The sequence below is a fragment of the Barbus barbus genome (assembly GCF_936440315.1).
Source record: "Barbus barbus genome assembly, chromosome: 15".
NCBI lineage: Eukaryota > Metazoa > Chordata > Actinopteri > Cypriniformes > Cyprinidae > Barbus > Barbus barbus.
In genome coordinates, this window is record NC_136743.1 from 17,483,721 (window position 1) to 17,500,155 (window position 16,435).

At 39.7% G+C, this 16,435-nt stretch overlaps 1 protein-coding gene across 2 annotated transcripts in view; it reads right to left on the bottom strand.

Annotated features, from left to right (window-relative positions):
• Positions 1–16,435, bottom strand: part of LOC306881504 (serine/threonine-protein phosphatase 2A regulatory subunit B'' subunit alpha-like) — a 92,134-nt gene that overhangs the window by 57,220 nt on the left and 18,479 nt on the right. The window lies entirely within an intron of this gene.

Consider the following 16,435-nt stretch of genomic DNA (forward strand, 5'->3'; position numbering starts at 1 on the left):
GCACGAGATGTCCTTCTACTATGAACTGAAAATCCCCTCTGCGGTTGTTTCTCCTGAGGATCAGACTGATAAAGTGCTGTGAGGTGTAGGTAAGCTTGAGACAAGATTAAAGACAGGTGGCTGAGACTGTGTAAGCTGATCATCTCTTCTTCATCCTCCTCTGTACAGTCTGTAAATGCTGGATCAGCGTCAGGAGATCATTGCGTTCTCTGTAACCCACGTCTGATCTGAGCTTCCCCTCAAACTGCCTGAAACGCTCAGCACTATAAGAGACTGACTGTCCTCACTTGGAGTCAGAAAGTTGCTGCCTGCAACTTCTTCCAAATTTAAGAAACACTGACTGCAATTTGTCTATCAGTAAGGGCCATGCTCCAATGCATTAAATGTTTCCAACATGGGCAAATTTTCTCCATTCCATTAAGTGTCAAAAACAAGGAGGTCTATATTACCTGGAGAGGGTTATCTCAGCATCCTCATTCATCTCAGAAGCAATTGCATTGCACTTTTGCTTATAGGTCCTCATTTTGGACACTAGAGTGCTGTCATTTTGTAGGCCAAACCAAAAATTTGCAACACTTTGGCTCCCTTGACAAAAAGCCAATTTTTCCATTGGCTTTTAGATTAATGCTGAAAAAAATGCTCAGTGACAAACAGAATTTCATGATTCTTACTACTCTTTCTCATCAACGATCATATGTTGTTACACCACTGTCACATGACATCACCATGATTAAGCTTCCATCAAGTCCTCCAATCTCTCTTAAAGAGTTTAAGATACAATAGTTTGCAAGAGTGCAAGTATAAACACAATAAGGCTTTAAAAGCAGACTATTTTCCTATAAATGACGTTCAGTAGATGACATGTAATGTCTCTGTAGTCCCTTAAGCCTCTTGTTAGCAATAGCTTTTGACAAGACTTGTAAAAGCTTAAAAAAATAATTAGTGGGCTATTACCGATTTATTTTATTGCGCATAATAAAACATGAAAATATCCTGAGATTGTGTTAACCACAGACATTATTTCAGGCATTTAACTAAAAACCCATACAAACAATCTTTGACTACGGCACGATGGTACTATAAGTTCCAAAATTCTAACTCTGTCCTGGGGTTTAGGACTAATTCATGCAGAACTGTATTGTTTTTGAGCCAAACACCTAAGCTCAAAGTATAACGCCACTAACTCCTCTGGAGCAAAAGAAAAAATGACTTTGTGACAACACTGATTGCACCACAAGTACACAAATAGTCCCAAACCCTTCACATGCGATCATCCTGAGTTGTGACAAAGGCAGCAAAGAGGAAAAGCCCATTTTACATTATTTTAAGAGAGCCCTCAAAATGGTTTTGAAAGCCCATTTTAAGAGACTGGTAAAACACATACAGAAGTGATGTATGATTATAGATTGCACAAAATGTAGTTCATCATGATATACTACTACTGAATTCTGATCTAGCTACTTCTGAATGGCTATCAACAGAAAAACATGCTAACGCGTGTTCCAGTTAGCCCCTGTCGGTTCATCTCTCACTGAATGAATGAATAAATATATATATATATAAATAAAACACAAAGTGCACAATATTGATCAGCAAAAATGGTCATTTTTTGAGCAAGTGTGTAATGTAGGGTCCATATAACCCGGCTGTCCCCGTCTATCACTAGGGGCCTGATACTAGTTCCACTGGGTCACGTGAGAAGCCGGCGTCTACATGCTCGCCGCTCATCTCCTCATCTGGAGAGATGGGCATCCAGGATAGCTCCATTCACTTTCAGATTTAGCTTTCTGAATGTGAAGAGAGCTTTTCACGTCCTTTATGCTGCAGATTTCAATGAAAGCAACATGAGAATCCCACAGCAGCCCTTTTTAAGCAACTTACTGGCGTATTGACGCCACTCTCTAAAACCTACCTAAACATCCACAGTGTAAAAATCAAACAAGTGATTACTGAACGTAAAAGGCATGGTGATATATCTTACTCTTTCACTTAAGGAAGATCTGTCCTTAAAAGGCCATTAGTGGTGTTTTTCACCCCCTAATTAACCACCTTTGAAGAAACTGGATGGTTTCGAGAGATGCAGATAAAATCCATGATTCTCCACGCTAGCTTTAGGGGAAAAGTGGTCAAATTTACAGGAAGAGCAGAGACAATGCTCTAAAAACATCTCACAGAGGCTGGTTTATTTATGGCCACATCAGTGTGTGACCGTGCAAGCTATTAGAGATCAATTATCGCTGCTGCTACTGGAATTATGGGCAGAGCTAGACGGCCATTATTCCACACTGGATTGCTCTGGGAGCTGGGACCATTTCCTGACAGATCTTAACAGCTTGAGATAGAAACCGGAGAACTGTAAAAATACACATGAAACATCTACAGTACACTGCAATCTTGCCTTATCGCTGCCCAATTGCTCTCAACAGACACACATTGGCATGTCAACAGCATCTATATATAAGAATCAAACTTTAGCCAACACTTCCCAGTGCTTTCCCAGGCCTGTTATCTGTTTTTATTTAATGAGGTCATCCTGCAATTACAAAACAAACAGTTTTTACACCATGAGACTCCACCCTGGTTTTAATCCATCTGAAAACAACATGATAGCAATAGATTGGTGAAGAGTAAAAAATGCATTTTGACTGACTGCAGTCACATTGATTCAGAATCAAAATCAGAACCAGAATTAGCTTTATTGCCAGGTAAGTTTGCACATACGAGGAATTTGTTTTAGTGACAGTAGCTCCACAGTGCGACAGAATGACAGTGACAGGACAGGACACAGGTAATAAAAAAATAATGTACAAATATACAAAATAGACAATATGCAAAATAGCACAAACACAATACACAAAATAGACAATTCTGTATGTACAGGTATTTTTGGCAAATTTTAAATGTAATAAGTATGTGTGTTAAATAAAAAAGTATGATAGTGTTATGTGTTTCATGTTGTTAAGAGTTGAAATGTTCATGAGATGGATTGCCTGAGGGAAGAAACTGTTCCTATGTCTGGCTGTTCTGGTGCTCAGAGCTTTGTAGCATCGACCAGACGGTAACAGTTTAAAGAGGGAGTGTGCTGGATGTGAGGGGTCCAGAGTGATTTTACCAGCCCTTTTGCTCACTCTGGATAAGTACAGTTCTTGGAGACTGGGGAGGGTTGTACCAATGATTCGCTCAGCAGTCCGGACTACCCTCTGTAGTCTTCTGAGGTCAGATTTGGTAGCTGAGCTGAATCAGACAGTTAATGAAGTGAAGAGGACAGATTCAATGATGGCAGAGTAGAACTGTTTCAACAGTTCCTGTGGCAGGTTGAACTTCCTCAGCTGGCGAAGGAAGTACAACCTTTGCTGGGCCTTTTTGACAATAGAGTCAATGTGAATGTCCCACTTCAGGCCCTGAGAGATGGTGCTGCCCAGGAATCTGAATGACTCCACTGCAGTCACAGTGCTGTTCGTGATGGTGAGTGGGGTGAGTGCAGGGGGGTTTCTCCTGAAGTCCACGATCATCTTCACGGTTTTGAGGTTGTTAAGACTACACCAGACAGCCAGTTCCTTAATCTCCTGTCTGTAAGCAGACTCATCACCGTCCTGAATGAGGCCGATGACTGTGGTGTCATCTGCAAACTTCAGGAGCTTGACAGAGGGGTCTTTAGATGTGCAGTCGCTCGTGTAGAGGGAGGAGAACAGTGGGCAGAGAACGCAGCCCTGAGGAGCTCCAGTGCTGATAGTACAGGTGCTGGATGTGTATTTTCCCAGCCTCACTATCTGCTGCCTGTCTGTCAGGAAGCTGTTGATCCACTGACAGACAAAGGTGGGGACGGAGAGCTGAGTTAGTTTGGGCAGGAGGAGGTTTGGAATGATAGTGTTAAAGGCCGAGCTGAAGACCACAAACAGGATCCTCACATAAGTCCCTGGTCTGTCCAGGTGTTGCAGTATGTAATGCAGTCCCATGTTGACTGCATCATCCACAGACCTGTTTGCTCTGTAGGCAAACTGCAGGGGGTCCAGTATGGGTCCAGTGATGTCCTTCAGATAAGCCAAAACCAGTTTTTCAAATGACTTCATGACCACAGATGTTAGAGCCACAGGTCTGTAGTCGTTAAGTCCTGTAATCTTGGGCTGCTTTGGGACGGAGATGATGGTGGAGCATTTAAAGAATGAGGGGACTTCGCACAGCTGCAGTGATCTGTTGAAGATCTGTGTGAAGATGGGGGCCAGCTGGTCAGCACAGGATTTCAGACAGGTTGGTGTCACACCGTCTGGGCCTGGTGCCTTCCTTCTCGTTCTTTTTGAAGACCTGGCGCACATCATCTTCTCTTATCTGCAGTTCAGGTGTGGGCAGAGGGGGGTTGCAGGAGGTGTGAATGGTGTTTTGTCAAACCTGCAGTAGAACTCATTCAGATTGTCTGCTAGTTGTTGATTCTCCACAGTGCTGGGGGATGGTGTCTTGTAATTGGTAATGTCTTTCAGACCTTTCCACACTAAAGCCGTGTCACTGGAAGAGAATTGGATCCTTAGCTTATCTGAATAATTCCTCTTTGCCACTCTGATCTCCTTTTCCCGTGTGTATTTGGCCTGTTTATACAAGACTCTGTCCCCATTCCTGTAAGCATCTTCTTTGGCCTAACGGAGCTGTCTGAGTTTTGCAGTGAACCACGGTTTGTTGTTGTTATGAATTAGATGAGTCCTGTTAGGAATGCACATATCCTCACAGAAACTGATATAAGATGTTACAGTCTCTGTGAGCTCGTCCAGAACGTTGGCAGCAGCTTCAAAAACACTCCAATCAGTAAGGTCGAGATAGGCTTGTAAAACCTGCTCTCTCATTAGTCCATCTCTTTACAGTCCTTAATACAGGTTTAGCTGACTTCAGTTTCTGCCTGTAGGTCAGAATAAGATGAACCAAACAGTGATCAGAGAGTCCTAAAGCTGCCCGTGAGACAGAGTGATATGCGTCCTTTATTGTTGTGTAACAGTGATCCAGTATATTACGGTCTCTGGTGGGACATGTAACATGCCGTCTGTATTTTGGCAGTTCACGGGAGAGATTTGCTTTATTAAAGTCCCCTAGAATGATTAAAACAGAATCCGGGTGTTGTTGTGCTGTGTCTGTGATCTGATCAGCGAGTGCGATGCACTTGCGGTGGAATGTAGACACTCACGAGAATGAACGAGCAGAACTCCCGCGGCGAGTAGAAAGGTTTACAGTTGATTAAAAGCGTTTCTAGATCTGAACAGCACATATTCTTTAACATGGTTACATCTGTACACCACCTTTCATTGATGTAGAAGCATGTCCCGCCACCGCGCGATTTCCCCGTTGATTCTGTGTCGGAATCTGCTCTGATCAGCTGGAAATTAGGCAGATGTAATGCGCTGTCTGGAATGGCACCGTTCAGCCAGGTTTCCGTGAAACACAGAGCTGCAGAGTTTGAAAAGTCCTTGTTTAACCAGGTAAACAGAAGGAGTTAGTCTGTTTTTTGGGTAGAGAGCGGAGATTCGCCAGATGGATGCTAGGCAACAGCATTCGAAATCCACGCTGTCTGAGCTTCACGAGCGCACCGGCTCGCTTCCCCCGTCTGCTCGTCCTAAAGCATCTAAACAGCGCCGCAGCTCCGCAGACTACTATGTTCAGGAAAACATCCGAATAATCGAAAACCGGTTGGAGATTTTGTGGTGTGTTCTGTCGAATGTTCAGCAGTTCTTCCCTGGTGAAACTGATCGACAAAAAACAGGAAAAACTAACAAAAACAACTGGAGAGCAAAGCACAATGGCTGCCATGCGCGGCGCCACCTTGAGTTTAAATTGAGTTTAAATTAAGTTTAAGTTTAAATTCACAAGGTCTGAATTAAATAAAAATAATTAATGAAATACATTTATAAATATATTTTATTTATTTGTGTGTATATTATATACACTCACCTAAAGGTTTATTGGGAACACCTGTTCAATTTCTCATTAATGCAATTATCTAATCAACCAATCACATGGCAGTTGCTTCAATGCATTTAGGGGTGTGGTCCTGGTCAAGACAATCTCCTGAACGCCAAACTGAATGTCAGAATGGGAAAGAAAGGTGATTCAAGCAATTTTGAGCGTGGCATGGTTGTTGGTGCCAGACGGGCCGGTCTGAGTATTTCACAATCTGCTCAGTTACTGGGATTTTCACGCACAACCATTTCTAGGGTTTACAAAGAATGGTGTGAAAAGGGAAAAACATCCAGTATGCGGCAGTCCTGTGGGCGAAAATGCCTTGTTGATGCTAGAGGTCAGAGGAGAATGGGCCGACTGATTCAAGCTGATAGAAGAGCAACTTTGACTGAAATAACCACTCGTTACAACCGAGGTATGCAGCAAAGCATTTGTGAAGCCACAACACGCACAACCTCGAGGCGGATGGGCTACAACAGCAGAAGACCCCACCGGGTACCACTCATCTCCACTACAAATAGGAAAAAGAGGCTACAATTTGCAAGAGCTCACCAAAATTGGTTGAAGACTGGAAAAATGTTGCCTGGTCTGATGAGTCTCGATTTCTGTTGAGACATTCAGATGGTAGAGTCAGAATTTGGCGTAAACAGAATGAGAACATGGATCCATCATGCCTTGTTACCACTGTGCAGGCTGGTGGTGGTGGTGTAATGGTGTAGGGCAGGGGTGGGGAACGTTAATCCTGGAGGGCCACTCTCCTGCAGAGTTTAGCTCCAACCCTAAAAACCCTGGGGGAAAAAAAACCTAACTGCATCCTGAAGACCTTGATTAGCTGGTTCAGGTGTGTTTGATTAGGGTTGGAGCTAAACTCTGCAGGGACACCGGCCCTCCAGGATCAACGTTCCCCACCCCTGGTGTAGGGGATGTTTTCTTGGCACACTTTAGGCCCCTTAGTGCCAATTGGGCATCGTTTAAATGCCACGGCCTACCTGAGCATTGTTTCTGACCATGTCCATCCCTTTATGACCACCATGTACCCATCCTCTGATGGCTACTTCCAGCAGGATAATGCACCATGTCACAAAGCTCGAATCATTTCAAATTGGTTTCTTGAACATGACAATGAGTTCACTGTACTAAAATGGCCCCCACAGTCACCAGATCTCAACCTAATAGAGCATCTTTGGGATGTGGTGGAACGGGAGCTTCGTGCCCTGGATGTGCATCCCACAAATCTCCATCAACTGCAAGATGCTATCCTATCAATATGGGCCAACATTTCTAAAGAATGCTTTCAGCACCTTGTTGAATCAATGCCACGTAGAATTAAGGCAGTTCTGAAGGCGAAAGGGGGTCAAACACAGTATTAGTATGGTGTTCCTAATAATCCTTTAGGTGAGTGTATCTACACATGCTAATACAATCATTTAAGTAAATGACAAGACATCTGATGTTTCAGAACTCAAAACGTTGTTGTTAGTCTAAAAACAGTTTATATTGATGCCAGTCTGCCAAAACAACCTTTTTTCGGATGCTCTACTCTATGATGTAATAGTGTGGATAAGCACTGCACTGACTCCACAGAAGATCAACGCCTGTTTCGACATTGCTGTCTCTTTAGCTCCGCCCACCGATTCGCACATGTAGTGTTTACGAGAGAGACGAACACGCAGATCTACGTAGAAACCAAACAATAAAGATGGCTCTGAAGACAAGATGCTGTACAGGGCCAAGTTGTCTTTGCATTGCCTTCCTTCTGATCCCAATTTTAGGAAAGAGTGAATGAACTTTATTTTTAATGAAGATCCAGACCATGTCAGTAAGAACTTGGTCCTTTGTTCACTTCATTTTAGCGCGGAATTATTTACAAACAAGGCATAATTTAATGCGTGATTTGCAAAAAATTTAAACTAAATAAAAGGGCTGCCCCCTAATAGTAGACTAATCGTTAGCCAACCAGAAGAGACTTGGTCGACCAAAATTATTAGTTGCTTAAAATCGCAGAAAAAAAATAAATACATAAAAAAAACTCACAGGCGAAGTCACACAGTCCGTGACGGGCAATTCGTTAACGGCTGGTCTTTGTGGTAATGCAGTACATGGGGAGGACATCCAAACGCTCACCTATCATTCGTTGACCTCAAATATGGCTCATCATCTGAAATATGTAAGTAATAGCAACTTTACATGGACGCTCAATCTAATATGTTAAGAGAAATGTGCGCTATTAAAGTGTCTGTGCAGATTGTGGAAACTGAACAGTAGCGCTCACTGGAGGACAGATGGAGGTGCCGGTGCAGTCACTTACTCCTAAAATACTCTCTCATTTTTGGTTATACAGATAAGAGTAATACGTCTTGTGAATCTGTAAAGACTCTACGTATATTTGTGTGCATTCACAATAAAACAAAGCGCGCTTTTGTAAAATAATGAAAGCAAACAGGATGTGCTTTCTACCGTCTCGGTCTGTGAACTTGAGCATGAAACTCAAGTGTATGCTTGCCTTACAGACATTAAAAATAATATATCTATAAAAGAATGAAATGTCTACTTTCAAATGAACCAATTCAAATGGAAAACAGATATTCTCAGATTATGTATCCGTATGAAACATGCATACAGGCACGTCCACTACTGCGGAGATGACGCCGACTTCATCTCTTAAACCGAGAGCAAAGAAAGCACTAGTTTATAAAATTATTAAAATGTTAATGCAGTCTCCTTACTGTTTTACACTGACTCATAATCATTAGGGTACTTCTGCGTGTTCGCTGTGGCAAGCTTTATGTGTAGGCTATGTAGACGATTAAAGGCTCATTATAATGATTTAAATTATTTTTTAATAAACGTGCGATTAGTCGACTAATGCTTAAAATGAACGACAACTAGTCGACCAGAAAAATCCTTAGTCGAGGGCAGCCCTACTAAATAAATAAATTACATTTATTAAATTAAATGATCATTTAAAAAAAGTAACACACTTCTCTTCAAAAAGGCTACTAACCCCAAGTATGAGGAATAGAAATAATGATGCTGGCCTTAGTAAGTTTCCATAATAGACCAAACACAAGTAGCTTGCCCATGTCCTGCTCCAGAAGGAAGGAGGGTCTGGTAGAAGCCAGGAAACACCTGCTGTAAAACGGGTCACCCTTGACATCTCATACATCTGCTTTATTTTCTCTCCCTAGTCTTGGAGGATCTCTGCAAAGAGTGAATTAGCACTTTTCCACAGATGTCATGTCTCACAGCCATTCATCTTCTGTAGACTGGGCAGTCATTACCTTACTTCTGCCGTCTGCCAGGAGCGTACTCCAAATATTATTGTGCCAACCAGGAACGCTTAGTCCAGATGCTTCAAATGTGAGTAATGAGTTTAAAGTGACAAGATTCTCTCATTCATCTCACGTCTGATCCACAGCTGAGGTTCAGTTAAAGGCAGCATCTGTTTTGCTAACCTCAGCAATACGATTAGCCCTGCTCATGCTTCATAAAGTTTCATAAATAAAACACAGGTGCTGCTGCGACTCAAAACTTCATGAGACTTCAAGCAGACTTTGAGATGGACAACGTTTTTATGGCGATCGCCTTAATCTAATCTGCCTGTAACGCAATGACTGAGAAGCTGGTAGGTGTAATTAACAGATAATCATCTCTTGTGGTGGAGATGACCGGATTGTTTGCAAGGGAGAGTGTGAGATGGGGCTGGGTGTGCGTGACAGCAGCATTTGCTCCTGAGGGTCCCTTCCGCGCTACAGCTGGGGTGAAATAAAACAGGACCAGCCATAAATTGGCCACAACGTTTAAGTCAAAGTATCAAAAACACATACGTATGTACAGTAAATGGAATAATCCGGTTGAAAAATGGTTCCAGAATGTGGGAAAGTCCAGTCTTTAGTCCAGTCCACATCTGGGAAGCGTCAGACATACGGGTGTAAACAAAGATGCTGGACAGGATGTACCATACTAAGATGCTCCATTAAGAGCCACGGTGACACCCTATAAATGAATAAACCATCTGAGCATGAGTGATCCAGCAGTCCCAGCTGTATTTGCAGAGAGCTGCTTTGAATGGGATATAATCTAGTATTCTGGGTAGCGTTGTGAGGTTGGCTATTTAATGAGATAATAGCAGACAGGGGGGGGTGACCATGTGCTGCACATATGATTACTACTGAAAGCATTTCTTTCATTAGCACATCTAATTATCGCTGCAAACCAAACCAGGAACAGTGACAGAAGAAGGGCTGTGCTGATAATGGGTGTGCTAAAATAGGAAGCAGGATTACGCTGACAAGATCATGGGTACTAAAATTTGAGACCATTAGTGAAAAAGCATATATTCTTTCCCACCAAACAACAAATTATATTATCAGCAAAACAACTTGACAGACATGCAGCTCCACAGTCAATCCAGGATGGACCTCAGAAACACTTAACATCTCATTAATTTTAATTTTTGTATTATTTATATGCAATTATAGCACTTATTAGTATTTTGAATTAGCGTTTATATTGATTTTAATTTTATTTTACATTTTTGTAATTGTTTAGTAATTTTAGTCAACTTTAGTTATTTTTATATTAATATTTAGCTTAATTAATATTTAGTATATATTTCTATTTAGCTTTCATTTGTTTGTATTTCTTGTGTATTACTTCTTACATATTAATTAAACATATTTCAGCAAGTTTTTTTAAGTTTCACTTTTTTATCTAGTATTAATATTTTATTTCAAATATATTTTAATGAATGAAAATTATTTTTCAGTTCAGTTTTAATAACAATAACAAATGGATTAAAAAAAAAAAACGTATGAAAAAGTAACTACTTTATAACTTGGTGATTTCAAATTTGTATGATTTGTTTTAACAAAAACGTAATAAATAAAATAAAATGTAAGCAAGCATCCACCCCTAAATCTGAGGGGTAAGCAGATTTTATGAAAACACATGAATGAGATCAACACAAATTGCCAATTCAGGAATCATGACATTTTTCAAACATTTGGTTTGTAAACTGACTGGTTAGTTCATAAAGACAAAAATGCATTATGTTATAACATTCAGTCAAGGTTTTGATGAAACTAAATGTAAATGTAAATTTAACTGTTGTAATATAACTTCTTGTAAAGCTGCAATGAAACCATGTGTAATGCCAAAAGCACTATACAAACAAAAATGATTTGATGCGTTTATGAAAGAATAACAAGAATTTTAAAAGCCCAAACGTTCAGTAGCTCTGTACTCAAATGACACTGACACTACGATGTGAACGGATATAGGCTAATATGAAATACTGTATATCTTATGAGTGCAGTTAGGTACCCATCATATTATTTGTATTTTAATTCAGGCATAATAGTGTGACAGTCTCTTAAACTCACAGTAAGAGAGCAAAAGCCTCATATGCATGTTGAAGGCAGCTGGCTGATTATAATTTTCTTGCGGGGTTCTCCGAGGAGATCTCGAGTGCCTGAACATTATCACTGATATTTATTTCCGATGAAGCCATATACCTTTCTATTCATGGAAAGCACTTCCCTGATTTTATGAGAGACATTTGTCTTCATCACAAGACTCATTACTGTCAAGCCTCTGTGTAAAGCTCCTTTCACCTAATGAGCATTTATCATCATCTAAAACATTTAGCCATTATCAAATATACAGTAAGTAATACTTAACAAGATCATCTAACAGAAGTGCCCTTTGAAACAAAGTTGAATCCTCATTCTTAGACCAAAAAGAAGCAGTGATAGAACAAATATCTGTTCGTGTTGTGTGACAATTTTTAAATATGGACTTGGGTGGGTTTCCCTAGGTTGCTGTGTGCTGAGGGTCCTAATGAAGTGAGAAAAACATCATATAAATGGCAGCATATGTGGGCCACAGTGCTCTCACAGAGGGGCTGCGATGTGGAGCCGGTGTTATGTTTTATTATGAGACCCGACACTGCTGGAATGTGTGCCCAACCTCTCTCTAACGCTGACGATATTAGGCGGAGCTTCTTTTTACAAGCTTGTTTGCATGAGGAACAACGTTTTAACTATAAAGCCAAATTGGAGAGGGCTGGTACAGTATATAATGAATCTCTGTTAATATCAGCTCTGCAGGTCTGTGTTTATAACTTATATTGGATGTTTCAAAACAAACTTTATCAGATATTTAGCTACTTCACAGTACACTAATAGCAGAAAACTTGGGCTTACAGGGACAGTTCACCTGTCATCATTTACTCATGTTTTAGCAACCTTTTATACAGCAGAATGGATTTTAACAGTTCATCGTCAGCCATCATCACACATGATCCAAAACTCAAGATACTATTATTTGCCAATACATTTAAAATGTAAATTTTAATTGTACATTTTAAAAACCTATTGATACCAAACTCTCTGCAATATCGGAACTGCTGATATGCAGCTGCTTTTAAATGTCTCCTGTGAAGAGCGTCAAAAGTTTCTATTTAGTTGGCGCCGACAGCCTCGCAGACCTTTCCTGATTCATTCTCCCTTTCTCTCCCACTTCACTTTATATCAACTTACAGTCTTTAGAAAATAAAGGCATAAAACCCCAAAAATACATCTTAAAAAAAGCTTCTAAGCCTCTAACGTATTTTTGGAGCATTGAGCAATGTAGCCATTCACAAACATGTTCGTTGAGTGCCTGAACACAATGGCCAATCAGAGGCTTTTAAGTCAGATTCTGCTCGATATGCCAGAGTTTGTTTAGCTCGAGCTCTGCGCGCTTACAAGAAGTTTCACTGTAAACAACAAAGTTTAAACAAAACGTTAATGAGTGATCATTCAAATGCGTTTGACATCACCATTGCAATGAATATATCAAAACAGATCTGAGCATTAAGTCTTGCAGGGCAAGTGCAATAGATCTGCTACTTGTTATTTAATCTTTTTAATGCAATGTTTATTTAAACAATATTTTGTTGTATAATTTACAGCATTATTAAATAACTGATGTATATAATATGTTTTGTTTTTACATGAAACTAATAATAAAATAAAACTAAAACTGGATCTGAGAGCGATGAAATTTTACTTGTATCTGTACTAAGTACTGACTACTGAAATTTTGGTACCGTGACATCAATAATGTCTAAAATGAGCCACCAGAAAAACTAGAGAATACTAACCCCTGCCAGACCATTTTAGTTCACCAACTTCACCCTTAATGAAACTACTTAATAAACGGCAAAATATTTGTAACCTATTCTTAGTTTTGTCTTGGTGCATGTGATCCTCAGATCAGGTCTGGAGAGCCGAGGTCGCACCATACAGGAGAGAGTGCACAGGCTTCACACATCCATCCTCAGCTGTCTGACAGAGACAGGGTGGCTCCACTTCCCTAACGTCACAAGCCACTCTTGGAGAAGACAGCTCAGTTTTAAAGTGCACTTTGTAACAGAGAAGTGTGGTTTGCCTTCAGTAAATCCAAGCATTGGCGCTCCTCAAACCTCAAAGTCAGACGAAGAACTGGCACTCCTTCAGTTAGTGTCATTAAAGTTCTGCACGGTTGGAGTAGCTTCACATGACTGGTGTTGGTGCTTTAAATAATGAATATCTTTAGCTTTAATCCTGCAATTTGCATGCAACAGTTTAAAAACAATCAAGCTAAACTTTAGAAAAAGTAGTTACTACACTACAAGCTACTAAAAAAAAAAAAAAAAAAAAAAATTGAAGCTTTTTAAAGGGCCTTAGTCTTTCTGTCTGTCTATTTGTCCATTTAAATAAATAAACAAACAAACTGAACACATACATTTAATGGTACACACACACATATACATACATGTACATATACACACAGACACGTCAAAAACATAACAGCAGCATTTAATGATATGCAGCCACAAAATATATATATATATGAAATGCTATTAAAATAAAATGTTTTTAAAATTTAAGGTGACTATCTATTTGTCCATCTAAATAAATAAAGCAATAAACAGAAATTAGACTTTTACACTAAATACAACCAAAAACTTTATATAAAAGTTTTTTATATACAACCCAAAATATATATAAAATCATGGCAAAAACATAACCAGCATCATTTAACTAAATATGCAGTCACAAAAATAAATAAACAAATACAGTTCTATGCACAGAATAACATAAAAAAATCAATTTACGTGATAAGTTTAAACAAGATGATTCACTACAGTGAACACTGCTTCTTGTTGGAAATGAAGTTTATTACTGGAAAAGCTATTTTGTTTTGAAAGCTATTTTTGTCATGCAACTAAAAATATAGTCAAGTTAGTAATGTCGCTACTTTTAGTTAGCAAATTCCCAACACTGAGTAAGACTCAAAAATAGTGAGTGTTGGTCAAAGCTGGAGAAGCGGGTCAGTCTGAACATTCTGGCTGAGAGCTTCTGGAGCTGCAGTCGCTCAGAGGACTATATATTTGTTCTGGTGTTTGAAGTAATTTAAGGAGACGGGAAATGAGGCAGAGCATGACGTGCACGCTCTGTGCTGACTGTGATTTATTAGTCTGACAGCCCCCATCACCCCAAACACCTCTGTTATGTGCATTCTCTCGATCAATTAAAAATAGCGGTGATGAATGCAATAATGGGGGAGAAAGTCAAAATAATCATAAAAATTAATGGGGGCTTGTGTCGTGTGTCATTTCCCCTGCAACAAAAATGATGCTAATTGGCCTTAGCAATGGTTACATAAAAGCATTAAATGCAAAAACAATGTAGTCCGCCAACTTTCAGGGAGAAATATTACCATTGCTGTCCTGCAAAAACCCATGGGGCCGCATGGAGATGTGCCTCAGGCACATCACTGCGGGCTACTCGTACTCGACTCAATCAGAGATGACAGACATAGTCAGAGTCTCCGACCACATGCCTATGTTTTCACAAGCTTCACAAACTCAATCCTTACATTGGGTTTACTCCCATCATGATTGTGCAATATCTTACACAGCCACACAAAGCAGAGACCTCAGGACTTACATTTGTTAAAAAACATGGACTGAGGTCTAGACAGGCCTGAGTGAAAACACCTGGATTTTTTTTTTCCTAAGAAATGGCTCTATGGCTGCAAGTCAGAGTCTATAAAATAACAGTGCAGGCTCTCATTAAAAGAAACGTTTGGTCTTTCAGCTGGCACTGTTTTCTCATGATCCATGTTCTCAATATTTCAACACAAGTGTCTCTACAAAACGAGCAAAGCGAGCACTGCTGTAAACATGCGATTTAGACAATCAGAGGAAAGCTCAAAGCAGTGTGACGAACACAACTCCACATGTGGTTAAGGCTGTCAGCCTTGATTCATGATAAATGATTTGCATATTCCAATAAAATCATGCCATTAAATTGGTAAAGTAATTTCAAATTCTTAGCCTTCAAAAGGGACACATTCTGACATTATCTGATAGTCACTGTCTTTTACTGAGACTTATTAGATCAGGAAATAACTGATTATGGAAGTTCATTGTTCATAATGGAGCTCAGAATTGTGGCATACAATTAAAAAAAAGTTTCTAAGATAAAAAGGTTGTAATTACAGGAAAACATATGCAACTCTGAGATATCAAGTCACAATTCTTGAACAAGCTTTCATAGACAAGAGAAGATGATTTGTGTGTGACATAAATCATTACAACAATGTATTTATAAATCAGTTAAAGCAGAATCTGTCTGATTTTGCAAGATAAGAAAGCCAGTAAGATTATTCCTTTGCTTAATAAATACTTATTTACCATATAATGAAGCTTCCACATGCTAACTGACTCATGCAAAAATGCTGAGGAAAGACACTTCCACTTTGAATCACACATTTAAAATATATAAATAATAAAACATGTCAGCAAGCCTGGGGTCCTTCCTGTACATCACAAAAAAATGACAACACAGTCTGTCTATCTATCTATCTATCTATCTATCTATCTATCTATCTATCTATCTATCTATCTATCTATCTATCTATCCATCTATCTATCTATCCATCTATCCATCTATCCATCTATCTATCTGGCTCTTAGGTATCTATCTATCTATCTATCTATCTATCTATCTGGCTCTTAGGTATCTATCTATATATCTATCTAGTGATCTAGCTATCAATCTATCATCACTATATGGTCTAGATCTCCACCCCTCTATCATCTATATTTCTATAGATATCTATCTCTATCTAAAACTTTCTATAGATATCTATCCATCTCGGTCTGTTCAGGGATTGTGTGCAGACACATTAGTCTAAATTTGACCAAGTGCTTTGTCTGGCTCCTTTCTTTTAAAGGGAACAACACCAAGAGGGAGTGGTGACAGTATTTTCCCATAAAGAGAAATAATCCAAAGAATAAAATGCTGGGAGGTTTCCTGGGTCGGTCTTACCTCACTCCTTAAGAATGTCCCGTGAGACTGAGGCCAGATTGTGAGGTTGTTTTACCGCCGCAATAAGTGTGACTCATGTGCGTTTCTGAGCAATGGTCTACACTGAAGTGGACTACGCAGATGTTTCTACAAAG